This window comes from Malaclemys terrapin, chromosome 1 (assembly GCF_027887155.1).
Source record: "Malaclemys terrapin pileata isolate rMalTer1 chromosome 1, rMalTer1.hap1, whole genome shotgun sequence".
Classification (NCBI taxonomy): Eukaryota; Metazoa; Chordata; order Testudines; family Emydidae; genus Malaclemys; species Malaclemys terrapin.
In genome coordinates this window covers 52965561-52983799 of record NC_071505.1, presented here as the reverse complement: position 1 = coordinate 52983799, position 18239 = coordinate 52965561, and the positions used below count along the sequence as shown (strand labels likewise).

Sequence of the window (18239 nt, the reverse complement as noted above, 5' to 3'; positions counted from 1 at the left end):
TCTAAAAGGGTCCAGGTTTTATCCATCACATACAAGTTTTGGAATATTTAATATTTCTATTTAGTTGCATTTACTTTTTATATAATTTACTGTATACAAGTATTCCTTTATTCAACTTCTGTTTTACAACAAGGAATCTCCACTTTTTTTTTTTATGTTTCCATTTGGCCTTGGATTACAATAGATACAGTCAAGAATAGGGTTACCATACGTCCGGATTTTCCCGGACATGTCCGGCTTTTGGGGGCTCAAATCCCTGTCCGGGGGGAAATCCCCAAAAGCCGGGCATGTCCGGGAAAATCGGGAGGGAGGGAGGGCTCGGCCGGGGCCTCTTTGGCCGGGGCCGGTGCGGGGCTGGGCCGGGGTCGCAGTGCCGGGCCGGGCTGGGCGCGGGGCCGGGCGGGGAGCAGGGGGCCGGGCCACCGGGCCGCAGGGGTGCGCCGGGCCGCGGGGCCGGTCCGGGAGCCGGTCTGGGGCCGCGGGGGTGCGCTGGGCCGGGGGGTCGGTCCGGGAGCCGGTCCGGGGTTGCGGAGCCGCGGGGGTGCGCCGGGCCGCGGAGCTGCGGGGGTGCGCCGGGCCGGGAGCCGCGGGGGTGCGCCGGGCCGGGGGGCCGGTCCGGGAGCTGGTCCGGGGTCGCGGGGCCGGGGGGGTGCGCCGGGCCGCAGGGGTGCGCTGAGCCGGGGGGCCGGTCCGGGAGCCGGTCTGGGGCCGGGGGGGGGGGGGTGCGCCGGGCCGGGGGACCGGTCCGGGGTCGCGGAGCCGCGGGGGTGCACCGAGCCGCGGGGGCCGGTCCGGGAGCCGGTCCGGGGTCGCGGAGCCGCGGGGGTGCGCCGGGCCGGGGGGTGCGCCGGGCCGGGAGCCGCGGGGTGCGCCGGGCCAGGGGGCCGGTCCGGGAGCCGGTCCGGGGTCGCGGGGCCGGGGGGTGCGCCGGCCGGCAGTGCTGGGCGGGCCGGGGGTGGTCGGCCGGGGCCGGCACCCCCGGGCCCGAGCCGACCCAGGCTGGTGCCGCCGGGGGGGCCAGCCTGGGACGCACCTCCTCCCCCCATCCCCCCCCCTTACCTGCTTCAGGCTTCCCGCAAATTAAATGTTCGCGGGAAGCAGGGGAGGGGGCGGAAACTTTGGGGAGGGGGCGGAGTTGGGGAGGGGCATGGGCGGGGCTGGGGGCGGGGCCGTGGGCCGTGGAGTGTCCTCCATTTGGAGGCACAAAATATGGTAACCCTAGTCAAGAAGGGACGATAAAACCAGGTTATACGTTCCACCCTATGAAAGTTCCTCTGAACTCTTCCTTGGCCTAGAGCAAGCTTGCTATTTTGAACATCAAAATGCTTCTAGCTCATCTTTCAATTCAACTAAGAAAAAAAATCCAACATTAATATTCATGTCCCTCTTGTAGGTTCCCATTACTTTCATGCTTGCTTTTTAAACATAAAGCACTTGAAACAGAAGATCACAGGGGTTTAGGTTTTGTGAAACCCTAAAGAAATATTTCCAATTATTTTAAATGTTCTAAAAATATACAGTATATAACCACAATATATATAAATGGTGGTTTTAAACACGCCATTTAATGGAAGTTACCCAGAATGTGTTAAACATATCAATTTGTTTTGTACCATAGATAAAACTCAACTATATTCCTTTCTAACCTCTCTTTCTGGCCTTTGTCTACTGTCAGCATCTCATCAGGGGCTCATATAGACTGCAAGGTCACAAGTGGTTTTCAAACTTTTTTTCTGGTGACCCAATTGAAGAAAATTGTTGATGTCCGCCACCCAACGGAGCTGGGGATGAGGGGTCTAGGGTGTGGGAGAGGCTCAGGGCTAGGACAGAGGGTTGGTATTGGGAATGAGGGGTTCAGGGTGTGGGGGGTCTCTGAGCTGGGGCACAGGGTTGGGGTGCGGGAGGGGGTCAGGGCTCTGGGCTGGGGATGGGGCTGAGGGGTTTGGGGTGCAGGAGGGGGTTAGGCCTCTGGGCTGGGAGTGCAGGCTCTGGGGTGGGGCTGGGGATGAGAGGTTTGGGGTGCAGGAAGGGACTCTGGGTTTTGGGGGTTCAGGGCTGGGGCAAGAGATTGGGGTGCGGGGTTGGGGCGCAGGGTTACCTTGGGCGGCTCCTGATCAGTGGTGCAGAGGGGGTGCTAAGGCAGTCTTCCTGCCTGTCCTTGCACCGCAGACCACACTGCACCCCAGAAGCAGCCAGCAGCAGGTCCAGCTCCTAGGCAGAAGCCGCTCCGCACAGCTCTCGCCTGCAGGCACTGTCCCCCACCCTCAGCTCCCATTAGCCAGGAACCAGCCAACGGGAGTATGAAGCTGGTGCCTGGGGCAGGGCTAGTGTGCAGAGCCCCTACTTTCTATTCCTTCTACTGTTCTTCTCCAAGTAACTAATCTTTTCTGCTTCTGAACTTCTTTCTGGGGATTCTGCCTTCCCTTCTGATCTATTTTATTTTTCACTTTCACCTCTATTAGCTATCTTTTCCACTGTTTCTCCAATTCATACCACAATCTTACATCCCAATTGGTTCCCGAAGGTGTACGTTTTTCTTCAATCCATTCAACTCTCAATGCTCCATCAAAAACTATTGTCCTTTCTCCTCAAATCTCTTAAGTATTTTATTCTCAAGTCTCTCACTTTCATTGCTACTTTCTATTCAAGCCTCCAGTACTTTTTGCCCTTGACCCTTTCATTTACATGATTGCTTTTCAGATAATAGATTTTGTTCTCTACCCACCAACTTCTACAGCCTTTCCTTTCCACATATACCACACTTTCCATATCACAGGGCTGGTCTACACTTAGTCCGGACTTCGGACTAAGGTACGCAAATTCAGCTACGTTAATAACGTAGCTGAATTCGAAGTACCTTACTCCGGACTTACCGCGGTCCAGACGCGGCCGGAAGTCTCCCCCCGTCGACGCCGCGTACTCCTCTCGGCGAGCTGGAGTACCGGCGTCGATTGTGAGCACTTCCGGGATCGATCCGGGATCGATTTATCGCGTCTTAACCAGACGCGATAAATCGATCCCAGAACATCGATGGCGTGCCTCCGGACCAGTCGGTAAGTGAAGACTAGGCCACAGTATTTTCCCCAGTAACAATAGCAGGAGAAGAGGTTGTCATCACTCAGTGCCTTTTGTTAAAATGATTCATCCTTACAGGTGAGCTAACACACTACCATTGAGTTTTCGGTCACAAAACGTTGTGTGAAGTTAATTTGTGCATCTGCTGGTCATATAGTGTACCTTAATCTGTCCAAACCCTGTCGCAAATTTTGATTTGTCCATCAATCAATCTGATGCATTTAAGCTATTAAATGTCTCTTTATTGGTGTTTTTGCTAAAAAATGTTTTGCTGATCTTTATATTGGTGTAAATGGCATCTTACTGACCACTTTTTTTTTTTAAAGTCCATTCCCAGAGTATTTTACAATCTAAATTAAACAAACAGCACGGATGACAACAAACGGGAATGGCGAGATATTGAGGGGGAGAGGGAAATGAGAAACAATGGCTATAACAGTGAAAGATCATGCTACTCTAATTTTTATAAGCATCTTGGTAACCCCTTTCTGGGATAATTATGTTTTAAAATTAATATATTCATATTTGGGGATATTGTCTAAAACAAGGACCTGAATACAGATCAGTGATATTAATTTATCCAGCAATTAAGTTACAAATCAATTCTATTTATTCTAAGGAAAAATATTAAACAACTACAGAAATAACTATATTTAGAAACAGCTGAAATAAAAATGTCTCAATATATTTTAATAGTGCGGGCAAACACCACATAATTAGGGCTAACTTATTCTTCCTTATGCCTCACCAAAATTCTGAGATCTTATGATTAGACTTATAAAAAAAACAACAGACGAGAAGCCAAGTTTGCCTTTCAAATTGTCAATTAAACAAGACACAATTAAGGCTAACTCTTTTCTAATGCAGCTGTTTTTTAAAATTATCACGTCTTTATTTCTGAACTGTTCTTTTTCCTCATTTGACTTTTTTTTGCACACATCTGAGAGATTTTGGATCAAATACTAAGTATAGTTGCTTAAAGCAGAAAAGGGGTACTGTGAGCTCTTACAGGAACATTTTATAATTCAAGCTGTTATGCTTCATACTAAAAGTTAACAAGGAGAAAGCTGTAATCACATTATGAATTGAACCATTTCAAAACTGAAACAAATGCAGGAAGTAATAGAAGATCCAGATGAACATTTCTGTATGTATTCAACAAGCACAACAAGAGGAAGGCTGAAGAGTGGTCAAGACGAGTATTTGCAATGCAATTAGGCTAGACAAGTAAATCTGAATGTATGCCAGCTGCAAGGGCTTGCCCTTAATTCACACAATCAAATGTCTAGTGTTGCACAGTGTCTAGCATCACTACCAACAATCTTAAAAATCTCATCAGATAACTCGATGTTTACTGAGCATTTTAATCAAGGACTGAACACATTTCTAGCTATACTATTAGCGCGCTCTCTGTTGGTCCATCACCATCTGTCACTTATAGCTTCCATAAATACAAAATTTTTCAATTCAAACAAACTCACTCAGCACTCAAACTAAGCTATCATTCAAATTTCGACATGAGAGCTGAATTCCTTTTTTAGTGTTCTTCAACTCTGACCCAGCTGTACCCCCTCCTTCACTGAAAAGGGCAAAGACAACAACCCAGCAAGTGGGACAGGCAAAACAGACCTCCTTTGTTCACTTTTTTTTTCCCCTCTCAGTTTTCTATTGAGGTAAATAACTGAAAAGCTCAGCCAGCCTTCAGTGGCTCAGAAGAATGAAATATAGCTAGCTTGCAACTATGCTTTACTAAGCAACAAACAGTATGATGAAACTTAAGGAGCATCATTTCAATCTTAAAGAACAATGTACTGAAGCTTAGAACATCTTTTAAATGATAGTAGGAATAGTACAATCTACAATATTAATCAAACGTATACATAAACTGACAATATCTTTAATATGACACACAATAGGCTCTATTTGCTTCCTATCTTAAAATTCAGCAATCACTACTATAAAGAAAATAGATTCAATTTTTTACATACTATCAGCCCACTGAAGAAGGCAATATCAAATCCATTGCATATTGCAGAGCAGATGACCTGCTACTTCATTCCCTCAATTTACACTCCTGGGATATATATATTTCAATATTGCTTTCTATTTCTTTCCTGCTCTCTACATAAAACAGAATGTAAACATACATGCAATAAGAACTATTACCAGCCTGTCTTAATGCAACTTAATAACAATGTCTGCTTGGACTGTGTTTGGCTTTGTTATCTGACAGTCAAGAAAAACATAGGGTAAATAATATCTCAATTCAAGGTGATTTGGGGCAATTGGGGAAATTATAGAGCTACAGATATGCAAAACAGATTTATTTAACGTTGCTTTTTGATATTTATTCTGTAGTTTAATCTATGTAATAGGCCAATTAGCCTATTTAGGACTCAGTATTTCTTATATTCAAATAGTAACTGTAGAGATTCACGTCTCTGGCTTTAAAAAAAAAAAATCACCTTTGACTACTTGAAATTTGAATCCTACACACCAATAAAACAAGTAAATTAGGGTGATGCTGCCGCTCTCCCATTAATTCTGCTGAACAATTATGATCTTGTAGCTAAAGCTTATGCTGTCATCTTTGCAGAGTTCACATTAGAAGGCAATACCCCAACACAGCAGGACCTAGCTAGCAGCACCAGCAAAGTAGTAAACATCCACCTGAATGTTTACACCATTATCCTTTTCTCACTTACAAGCCTTCTCTCTAACAACCACAGAATTAATATCAATTAGACAATCTTTTCCACACTGGAGATAAAGCATGCTAATTAACGGTCAGATTCTGATGCCCTTACTAAGGATGAGTGTTCTCTTATTTTGCCAGTATTTCCACTGAGGTCAGTGAGACTAATTGCATAGTAAGGGCATCAGACTCTTACCAGTTGGGAGAATATATAGGGTAATATTTAATTTTAATGGCCTCAATATAAAAAAAAAATCCTATATTTACATTAATTTTACATCACAGATTAGTTATCATTTTCACAGATATTTCTGACCTGAAATATTTGTTTGTGTTGTAATTTGTATTAAAATATTCACTTGTTTAACAATAAGTCATTTGCTCGGTAATTAAACATTTTAAAAGGAGTACAGCCATCAACCAATTGCATATAGATTTCCCTGAAATGCTTATATTATAACCCACCTCAAATACATGATAATAAGAGATAAAATAGTTTGAATTAAAAATAGGATGTCTGTTGCCCCTGCAAATTGGTTTTCAAATAAATTCTTGCATCAGTATTGTACCATCTAAACAACTTCTTCCATTTTTCAGCTCACATTTATAGATAATTTGTTGACCAAAATTTGAGACTTTTCTCTCAGCACATATAGAGAACTGAAATCTAAAATGAGGGTCAGAGGCCTACTGACACTGAGCAGTGCCCAGCTCTGTGCCTAGCCTATCGATTTCCGTTTTAAAGTGTAATGTTAATTATGTAAAACAACTGGACAAGATGAAGAAGTTGATCATACAGCTACTGGAATTAATGGAAGTTTTACCATTGACTTCAATGAGTGCAGGATTGGGTTTTAAAGTTTTATCCACTGTTCCACACTATATACTAAACACATTTTTAATTTGAGTCTAAACAGCAAAACAGAGAAGAAAATACTACTAGGCTGAAGAATGGGAACACCATAAAGAAAGAGCTAATCTTCGCTGCCTCACTCAAAAGGTTTTGTATGAGTAATGAGTGCAAATTGGACCCTACTTAAACAGAAAAATTCACATCCTTGATAGCATTAGACTCCCATACTACAGTCTCACACCATTTATATGTCCTTTACAAGACAATACAAACACCAAAGAAATGTTTTGCACTACCTTTCTTAATCAGATGGCCAATATGAAGCAGCACTGGAGATCTAACTGAAGCACAATATTGTCTTAAATTTTTAAGAGCTTGGAAATCTTGTGATTTTTTTTTTGGATAATCAGATATAATTTACTATTGAACTCCAAGGCCTAGATTGAAACACATTTAACACTTCAAAAATAACCTTTTGTGCTCAATGGTATAGTAAGAGATCAAGGTCAGGTTAATTATTATTTTTTAACTAAAAGGTAAATACATTTGCCAGACTTTATGTTCGTTTTCTGCCAGTTACCATTAAAAGGGAAGAAGCAGAGAAACCGTGCAGATGAACACTTCAGTATCTATGTACATTAAGCTGCTGCAACCAATTATAGGGTATAGAGTATTTACCAGTATGTGCATATAAATTTAACCACAAGGAAAATGCAGAAAGGCAGTTAGTGATGGAGCTGCAGGGAATCTTTGGGTTAAAAATAAATGGTTTGAGAGTATACAGTGTATTCAGTAAAACTACAACGATATATTTGACAGGTTTCAAATTAAGCTAGATTGTGCTGGTCTAGTTCTAATGTCCATCTATATAATAGGATACAGCTAAGAAGAAAAAATAGCACTAACGAATGATAATTCACTATTGCTTTAGTAGCAGTGAATGATCCCCCAGCAATATGCTCAGTACTCATCAGAAAACTGCTCTACAGCCAGGAAAGGCGTTTAGCAGCGTGCATGGGGCTCTTCAATCCTAATCCTAGGCGGTTTGCTACTTCAGCATAGACAGCTCCTTCCCTCCGTATATTGTTAGGGAGACGGGAGCAGGGGGCGGAGTGGGTGGGAGGAGAGGGCACCAGCTACAGCGGCCTGCCTGAGCCAAGGGAGGCAGCTCCTTTCCTTCGCCGCTGCGCATTTGCAATGCGCTTACGTGCAAGGGTGAGAAAAGGCGGCCTGCGGGAGGCAGGGGAAGAGGGCGCCCCGCAAAGCAGGCAGCCTGTTGCCCCCTTCTGTGCGCGTGAAATGGCGACCTCCCAGGCCGGCTCAGCGGAGCGCGCCGCGGGCGAGGCCAGCCCGGCGGGGCTGGATCCCGGTCAGCGGAGAAGGAGCGCGACGCGCGCAGCGTCTCCGGCCATGGCCAGGCGGAGGCAGCAGGGATGGGAGAGACGCTCCCAGCCCCAGCATCAGTGCGGGCGTCGGCACAGTCAGTCCCGTCCCCCGCGCCCCATGCACCCACCCAGGCCCCGCGCAGCTCCTGCCACCTGCCGCTCGCAGGCCGTGCCCCGGCACCAGGCGGCCCGCACCGCACCTGTAGCGCTGCCAGGGCTCGGGCCATGCCCGGGAGCCGCACAGGCACCCACGCCGCGGGGCGGGGAGCTCGGGAAACACACACACGCCTGTGCGCACGTCCCTGGAGATGGGGGTGTATAAATAGCTACATACAGCCCGTGGCCACGACGCTCACGCGCACACAACCCCCGGGGGACGGGACGCCGGTCTCGCTCGCCAGCCGCCCCGGAGCAAGGCTCCCCGGCCGCTGACCGCACCGCGCACCCCTCCGTGCCCGCCAGCCCCGCCCTGCACAGCCCCAGGAGCCCGGCGGGGACAGTCCAGCTGGCGGGGCTGGGCGTGCGCCCGCCGGGCTACCTGGGCATTTGGGGGCAGCCGGCCGGCGCGGGACACCGGGGGGCGGAGGGGCGCGGGTTCCCCATGCCCGGCGCTGCAGCGGCGCCGCCTCTCCCCGCTGCCGCAGGGCACGGCGAGGCGGTGGCTTCTCCCCAGGCTCCCCCAGCGGAGGCTACTCACGGGTGGCTGCGGCCCCGCTGCCCGGCTCGGGATGGTGGTACGGCGCGCACCTCCCGCGGCGAGCCCCTGGCCCTGCTCCCCGCTCGGCAGGCTGGAGCAAAGCGCTCCGGCAGGCGCGCTCCCGAGCCTATCCCCACCGCCCCCGACAGTTCCGCGGGGCGCGCGCGCGCCCGCCTGGAGGGAGCTGGGCAGGCTGGGGGCGCGCGCGAGCGTGCACGCCGGGGAGCCGGCCGGCCGGCGGCGAGCTGCTCTCCCCCGAACACCTGACAGGGTGGGAGGCGGCGGGCCTCGGCCGCCTGGACTCGTTAATGCCACGCTGCGCGCGCCCCGGCTCAGGACCTTGTGCCGCATGGATGCATGAATACAATTGCCCCTGCAACTTGTCCCAGCCTCAGCCTGGCCAGACGGAAGAACAGCCACTCGCATCACAGGCGGGTGCCCTAAAGAAAGGTGTTCCTAGACATCTACAGCTGATACAAGGATTTCCAAAATTGGGGGGCGGGGCTATTCCACCTGAAACATATTTTTCTAAACAGACTAATCTCTCCCGTAGTGTTTGGTAAAGAATAAACCAACTCGCCTTTTCTTAGTCTTTATGAAACTGGCTATGAACAGCAAACCAGAGACTAGTCTGTTTGCACCCTCGCCCGGGAGAAAGATGCAAAACGCCGACCACGGCCATGAGTACCACAAAAGGAAGAGAGGGGGTGGATGCTCTTCCCGCAGTAACAGTCGGGCGTTGTTAATAGGAACAGAGGTCCCGATTCCGCAAAGGGACCAGCACAAACAGACCTTACACCCAATTCGAAGTCCAATTCAAAGACATTGTTTTAAATACACGGTATTTTTAACCTTTAAATGGATAATTTAGAGTAGTTCCTAGCTGGAGCTAGGGATTATTATTGGTATTTATTAAGTGTATTACAATAGCACCTAGGAACTCTAGTCATTGTACATGACCCTGTCGTGCTAGGTGCATCAATTGCAATTGCTTGCAATTTAAGTAGTGCTATTTTACATCCGGAAGCTGACTTTCAGAGTTAATATAGTCATTACTTATTAACAGTCCTGATCACGAAATATTTACATATGCTTAACTTTTCACAAAAATAGTCCCATTGAACTCAATTGCCCTACTCACCTGCATATAGTTGAACACAAGTGTTTGCAGGATTGGAGCCAATACTTTTGCTCTGGCACTGTACAACAATGCAATAAATAAAATCATTTTTAAAATACCAAACTCGTGCAACTGAAGCTTAATATGGGCCACATTCTGGGAAATGCTGTATTTCCTGTAAAATGATGATGAGCCATTACAGCTCCTTCCTACAGGCTGTGACTAGAAGGTTTTTCATTCTCATTCTGCAGGCCACCTTCACATCCCTCTCTTGATACCAATCCCTTGATTTCTCCACTTCATTCTTTATTCCAACTGTCCTGAGGACTATCTGAAAGGGCTCCAAGGACCAGACTAGAGTCTAGAACAGCCAATAGCCTATCCAAATTCTATACTAAATTTCAAACCATTCACAAGTAAATTTAATCTACATTCTCAATACTTCCATAGCTCTAGAAAGTTTAGATTCATAGATTCTAGGAATGGAAGGGACCTTGAGAGGTCATCGAGTCCAGTCCCCTGCCCTCCTGGCAGGACCAAATACTGTCTAGACCATCCCTGATAGACATTTATCTAACCTACTCTTAAATATCTCCAGAGATGGAGATTCCACAACCTCCCTAGGCAATTTATTCCAGTGTTTAACCACCCTGACAGGAACTTTTTCCTAATGTCCAACCTAAACCTCCCTTGCTGCAGTTTAAGCCCATTGCTTCTTGTTCTATCCTTAGAGACTAAGGTGAACAAGTTTTCTCTCTCCTCCTTATGACACCCTTTTAGATACCTGAAAACTGTTATCATGTCCCCTCTCAGTCGTCTCTTTTTCAAACTAAACAAACCCAATTATTTCAGCCTTCCTTCGTAGGTCATGTTCTCAAGACCTTTAATCATTCTTGTTGCTCTTCTCTGGACCCTCTCCAATTTCTCCACATCTTTCTTGAAATATGGTGCCCAGAACTGGACACAATACTCCAGTTGAGGCCTAACCAGCGCAGAGTAGAGCGGAAGAATGACTTCTCATGTCTTGCTCACAACACACCTGTTAATACATCCCAGAATCATGTTCGCTTTTTTTGCAACGGCATCACACTGTTGACTCATATTTAGCTTGTGGTCCACTATAACCCTTAGATCCCTTTCTGCTGTACTCCTTCCTAGACAGTCTCTTCGCATTCTGTATGTGTGAAACTGATTTTTCCTTCCTAAGTGGAGCACTGTGCATTTGTCTTTATTAAACTTCATCCTGTTTACCTCAGACCATTTCTCCAATTTGTCCAGATCATTTTGAATTATGACCCTGTCCTCCAAAGCAGTTGCAATCCCTCCCAGTTTGGTATCATCCGCAAACTTAATAAGCGTACTTTCTATGCCAATATCTAAGTCATTAATGAAGATATTGAACAGAGCCGGTCCCAAAACAGATCCCTGTGGAACCCCACTTGTTATGCCTTTCCAGCAGGATTGGGAACCATTAATAACAGCTTTCTGAGTACGGTATCCAGCCAGTTATGCACCCACCTTATAGTAGCTTCATCTAAATTGTATTTGCCTAGTTTATCGATAAGAATATCATGCAAGACTGTATCAAATGATTTACTAAAGTCTAGGTATACCACATCCACAGTTTCTCCCTTATCCACAAGACTCATTATCCTATCAAAGAAAGCTATCAGATTGGTTTGACACGATTTGTTCTTTACAAATCCATGCTGGCTATTCCCTATTACCTTACCACCTTCCAAGTGTTTGCAGATGATTTCCTTAATAACTTGCTCCATTATCTTCCCTGGCACAGAAGTTAAACTAACTAGTCTGTAGTTTCCTGGGTTGTTTTTATTTCCCTTTTTATAGATGGGCACTATATTTGCCCTTTTCTAGTCTTCTGGAATCTCTCCCGTCTCCCATGATTTTCCAAAGATAATAGCTAGAGGCTTAGATACCTCCTCTATTAGCTCCTTGAGTATTCTAGGATGCATTTCATCAGGCTCTGGTGACTTGCAGGCATCTAACTTTTCTAAATGATTTTTAACTTGTTCTTTTTTTATTTTATCTGCTAAACCTACCCCCTTCCCATTAGCATTCACTATGTTAGGCATTCCTTCAGACTTCTCAGTGAAGACCGAAACAAGTAGTCATTAAGCATCTCTGCCATTTCCAAGTTTCCTGTTACTGTTTCTCTCTCTTCTTTGAGCAGTGGGCCTACCCTGTCTTTGGTCTTCCTCTTGCTTCTAATGTATTGATAAAAAATCTTCTTCTTTCCCTTTATTCCCGTAGCTAGTTTGAGCTGATTTTGTGCCTTTGCCTTTCTAATCTTGCCCCTGAATTCCTGTGTTGTTTGCCTATATTCATCCTTTGTAATCTGTCCTAGTTTCCATTTTTTATATGACTCCTTTTTATTTTTTAGATCATGCAAGATCTTGTGGTTAAGCCAAGGTGGTCTTTTGCCACATTTTCTATCTTTCCTAACCAGCAGAATAGCTTGCTTTTGGGCCCTTAATAGTGTCCCTTTGAAAAATTGCCAACTTTCCTCAGTCGTTTTTCCCCTCAGTCTTGATTCCCATGGGACCTTACCTATCAGCTCTCTGAGCTTACCAAAATCCGCCTTCCTGAAATCCATTGTCTCTATTTTGCTGTTCTCCCTTCTACCCTTCCTTAGAATTGCAAACTCTATGATTTCATGATCACTTTCACCCAAGCTGCCTTCTACTTTCAAATTCTCAATTAGTTCCTCCCTATTTGTTAAAATCAAGTCTAGAACAGCTTCCCCCCAGTAGCTTTTTCAAACTTCTGAAATAAAAAGTTGTCTGCAATGCAGTCCAAGAACTTATTGGATAGTCTGTGCCCCGCTGTGTTATTTTCCAAACATATATCTGTATAGTTGAAGTCCCCCATCACCACCAAAGCTTGGGCTTTGGATGATTTTGTTAGTTGTTTAAAAAAAGCCTCATCCACCTCTTCCACCTGGTTAGGTGGCCTGTAGTAGACTCCTAGCATGACAAACAGGAATACTTGTGGCACCTTAGAGACTAACAAATTTATTTAAATTTGTTAGTCTCTAAGGTGCCACAAGTACTCCTGTTCTTTTTGCGGATACAGACTAACACGGCTGCTACTCTGAATCCTAGCATGACATCACCCATGTTTTTTACCCCTTTTAGCCTAACCCAGAGACTCTCAACATTTCCATCTCCTATGTCCATCTCCACCTCTGTCCAAGTGTGTACATTTTTAATATATAAGGCAACACCTCCTCCCTTTTCCCCCTGTCTATCCTTCCTGAGCAAGCTGTACCCATCCACATTAACATTCCAATCATTGGAAGTTGGATACTTCCTAGACATAGTTACTAAAGATTAATCAACCCACAAGATGAATTCTATGACACTAACTTAATAGTGCAGAACACAATGTTTGCAGTGTGCAAAAAGCTTATCCTAAATCTACTGACTGTACCAACAAAGTCATCATTACAACTGTGGCAATGTTAAAGCTGTACTACTGAAAACACAGTGGATAAATGACAGGTTCTATAAATGATGCAGCACAAGTTCTAGGATTTTACTAAATTGATCTCCACTTTAGATTCCATAGATACTAAGTTCAAGTCAATCAATGTTGTGCAAGATATTGGATATTATCAGTTTGTTGTCCAAGATTAGATGGATGAGGGAAAGTCTATCTAGACTAATTAACAGTGTTAACATTTAAAAAAAAGAAACAGTAAGCACTCACATCGTACACCATGATGTAATTTACTTCTACTTCTGCACTTACACAGCCTTCGGATATAGCATTCTCTGATTCTCATCTAACTTATTTTTGTTTATCATGCATGTAGTAAAAATACAATTTAAAAACCCAACAACCTACAAGAGGAAGCCAGGGGGCCTAGAACGCCATGGTGCTGCCTAACTTACCCTTCCCATTGGACACAGTTCTCTTAAGAGATGTGTTGTCTCCCAGAGTGAGGAAGTTCAGGCACGAAATGCTGAGAGCAGCATTAACATCCAGAAAGATGTCTGCTTGCGTTCCCACCAGATTCTGAGAGTGACCTTGCAGAGCTGCAGCAATGAGCGTCTACAGACTTTGAAGGCGAGAGAGCACGTATTACAGCTTCTGCTCTTTTACACCCTTTCGTGTGCATATAACAGATCTTAGTACAATATTAAGGATACAATCACACAAAGTCACAACATTCAAAGTCATGGTTTCCACAGTAATTTAAGCTCCGAAAGTTGTGTGTGAGATAGAATATATATTACACACACAACTTTCTAATGTAGACATTCAGTAGCATAAACAATAATCTAGAATACCAACTATTTATGATGTGCGGAGTTTAAGCTTCTGAGGGAACCTTCACTTTTCTTCATCTAAGTTTTCAGAGTGATTCTCTGTAGCTTTGCATTCTATGAAGTCATTTTACTACCATTCTGGTTTTGTAATGTTTTACTCTCACTTTGCTGAGTGTAAGTGACTGCACAAGCTGCCAGGCAGTTGAAAATCCATCCCTTAGTCTTGTGCTGCATTAACACTATCTTTTTCCATTTTACATACTGCATTAAATACTACATTTATTAACTCTTTGATATTTGTCAATTTTTGGTCACTTAAACACCAGTCAGGTGATATAAAATGGCATATGACACTCATATATTTGACATATAGAAGGCTTTCTTATAAGTACCTGTGCTATAGCGTAGGGAAATATACTATGTATATAGGCATAGAGTCCATTATGGATATCAGACATGGCATGGACTCCTGTGAAGCATGGGTAGGAAGAAGCTACCAGCTAACATTTGCTGAGTGCTGATATAGGGTGGAGGATGGTATCAGCTGAAAAAAAATTTTAAACATTTTGCTCTTGCTCCAACTCTCATTAAAGAAAATGGAAAGACTCCCACTGACAGTAATGTGAGTTAGTTCAAGTTCTACAACACCAGTTGCTTTGATGTCCCTCATGCTGATGTATGGAGCAGAATGCGGTGAAGGTAAGAGATAAAAATGTCAAAAGCCCCTGAGTGACTTATTGAGTTATATTGAAAGTATACGGGTCTTAGGCTCCTAAGTGACTCAGGCACCATCCCTGCCATATCCTGGGCACCTTTTAAGGTGGGAGTCGCCAGTTCAAGTGTTCCCCTGACCTCTTCTTTTACAATAAGCCACACAACAAACTGATTTAGCAAACTGTTTTATATTTATAACTTGGTATATTTTCATCTAACTAATGTTTTATTATTACTTATTTCTCTCAGAGGGTCTGCTAATATAGTATATTCACTTTCCTTAATGGAAATTTCTGGCTTGTTGTACTAATGCATATAGAAAACTAGTATTTCTAGGCATCAGATAAACTGTGATATAAATATAGGAAAACTAAATAATGCAAAGCAGAAAAAGACAAGATCAAAAGCTCTAGTGCTAAAGGTCTAATGTAAAAGCTGCACTGTTTGGTATACAGTAACAAGGTTACGTTTCACAGCATGCCACCTAGGATATATTCTTCTGATGTAAGATGTAGAGAACTTGTCTGGAAAATAATCACACTGAAGATGAAAAAGAGAGAATGCACATGTTGTGCTGTGTTATGAAGAACTTGGTTCTTGAAAATAATTAATATCTAATTTACAGCTTCAGTGCATAATAAATATCAATTTCATTGTCCACAAACTATTTTAATGGGCTCAGTTGATAATTCTTTTTTTTTTTTAATTAAACTGAAGGGTATGCCACAGAATACTCCATGGCAGATACTCCATGGCAAACTAGTTGTTTTTATTGATGTCAAAATTATGCTCATTGAGATCAAAAGAATATTGCCTACTCTATATTTATTTATTATATTTGTATCCAACTGGGTGAAAATTTATCTCCATTGAAGTCAATGGGAGTTTTGGCATTAACTTCACTGGAGCCAGGACTTTATCGAGAGTGTACAGGGGCAGATGTTATGTAGTCTGCAAACTCTAAATATTTCTTGTGTGCATGACTGCATCATTCACCTTTCTCTGTTGTAAAAAACATCTCACTCAAAAGTTCTTAAAAATAGGAAGCCTAAAGTCAGGCTTAACCTTGAGAGATTTATCTAAAACACTTCACAGGTTAATCATATAATCTCTGGAGTTTTACAAAACAGAAAGTGAGCATGGGGGCAACTCTCCTTTTAAGGCTGTCAATTTTGATTAGTGTGTGAACTAATTTTTGTGAGTGAAACAGTTTTGCATTACTCCGTATGTCCTGATCCAGCAAAGATTTATGCATCCCTTTAGCCTTACATATGGCCAGTAAACTTATTGACTTCAGTGAGACTACCCAGTGTGTAAAGTTAATTGTGTGTTTAAGTACACCTCTACCTCGATATACCGCTGTCCTCGGGAGCCAAAATATCTTACTGCATTATAGGTGAAACCGCGTTATATTGAACTTCCTTTGATCCACCGGAGTGCGCAGTCCCCCCTACCCTCCCCCGGAGCACTGCTTTACCAAGTTATATCCGAATTTGTGTTATATCGGGTCGTGTTATATTGAGGTAATAGGAGGAAACGTTGTTAAAAAATTGCACCATATAAAAAAAGTCAGATGGAAGTGATGCCGGGGGACTTTAACCAGAATGATGCCCTAAAGAACTTCGGTAGTTTGATTTCCTGAGATACTCTTTATTCTAAATCCTTTGGAGCTTCCAAAAAGGAGATGCCATTGGATCTCATACAGGCTGTTGCCCTAAAGGTATATATATATATATATATATATATATATATATATATATACACGTTTTGATAATTTGAAGCAGTTTAAGTGAGAAAATCTCTGGATAAATTTGTAGGGTCTGTTATGATCCCCTGAGGAAGATAGTCTTTGAATTTTAGTTTGATGGCCTTTTTTTTTTTTTTTAAGTAAATGATTCATTTCAGGTTTTAGTCAACCATTATAATGATTTGAATAATGCTAATGAAATTAATGTTGTAGCCATGTGGGTCCTAGGATATTACCTCATCCGCCTTATCTCTATACTGAAATTAGATCAAATTACATTTAAAAAATCATTTTTGATTTCTAATTCTTAAACTAATGCACTTCATTTTTGAGAGCTGCACAATTAGGGCCCAATCCAACTCCGATTGAGCGAAGTATGAGTATTTCCATTGACTTCAGTTTAATTGGATGGAGCCTTTATTCGCAGATTAATCACCATTATTTAGTTTCTTTTGCTAAGCAACTAAACATTTTCCCTAGAATCTGTTAACAGGATAGCATCAAGATAAAGAATTATACTTTACAAGTTTCCTTACCTATGTTATTAGTAATGCCTGAAACTATTAAAAAGTGAAAATTTTCCTATTTGACTTTACTTTTCAACATTATTATTGTTATTCACAAGAATGCAAGAGAGATCCTTGCCCCCACAAGCATACAGTCCATATAGACAAAACACAGAGGGCATGGGGAAAAGCAACATACAAGCCAAATTCCTGATCCTGCAAACACTTAAGCATAGGCTTAATTTCATGCATGTAAGCAGTGTCATGGAAGACAATTGGGTCTACTCAGATGCCTAAAATTAAGCACACACTTAAGTGTCTGTAGGATTACAGACAAGAGACTGAGGTGATGTTTGGCACATGTCTTGCTAGGTATAGGATTTTTGTAGGTTTCATCATCCCTACCTATCACCACCATCCCCAAAGTGGTCTGGCGGGTCCTGCTGGGCCCAGGGACAGCAACTGTTCTTATTTTTGCATTTAATTCTGCTTGGATACTGGACACTGGAATGTCATTTTCAGTTTCTCATATACTAATGTGTGATTGGTGTGTTTAGGTTTTTGGCACAACAGAGGAGTACATTCAATTCCATTTAAAATATTCAACAATAAAAAAATGACAAATAGTTACATTTTATAACAACATGTTTTTAAAACCTAAATTTGGGATCTAAAATTAAATAAATAAATTAATGGAAATATCCTATCTCCTAGGACTGGAAGATCATTGAGTTCAGTCTGGTCCAGTCCCCTGCCTTCACTAGCAGAACCAAGTACTGGTTGTTACCCCAGACCCCTAAGTGGCCCCCCCTCAAGGATTGAACTCACAACCCTGGGTTTAACAGGCCTGTGCTCAAACCACTGAGCTATCCCTCCCCCCCCCACTAAACTTTACATCTATACTTGACTAATACACTATCCTCACATAGATAGGCCAGATTATATTAGTGTGTGTATTGGTTCCCAACACAGAAATAAAGGGTTTGTTTGTTTATTAAGGCAGGGGAAAGGGGGTAAAAATCATCCAGTAATTCTTACCCTCAGTGAAAAGAAACACTTCTCTAGATTTCCAAACTTAAATTATATTTCTCCTCACTAAAAGTAGATACACAACATGAATAAATCAACAGTAAATTGAATCAGTCTCTTTGC

General features: G+C 43.4%; 1 protein-coding gene across 9 annotated transcripts in view; it reads right to left on the bottom strand.

Moving 5' to 3' along the window:
- The window catches only part of NRCAM (neuronal cell adhesion molecule), a 299477-nt gene extending 290684 nt beyond the window's left edge, over positions 1-8793 (bottom strand). For all 9 annotated transcript variants that reach the window (XM_054024342.1, XM_054024363.1, XM_054024334.1 and 6 more), the window contains exon 1: positions 8706-8793. The gene's annotated coding sequence lies outside the window, so the exon portion shown is untranslated. The remainder of the gene's footprint in view (positions 1-8705) is intronic.
- Between the last annotated feature and the right edge of the window lie 9446 nt (positions 8794-18239).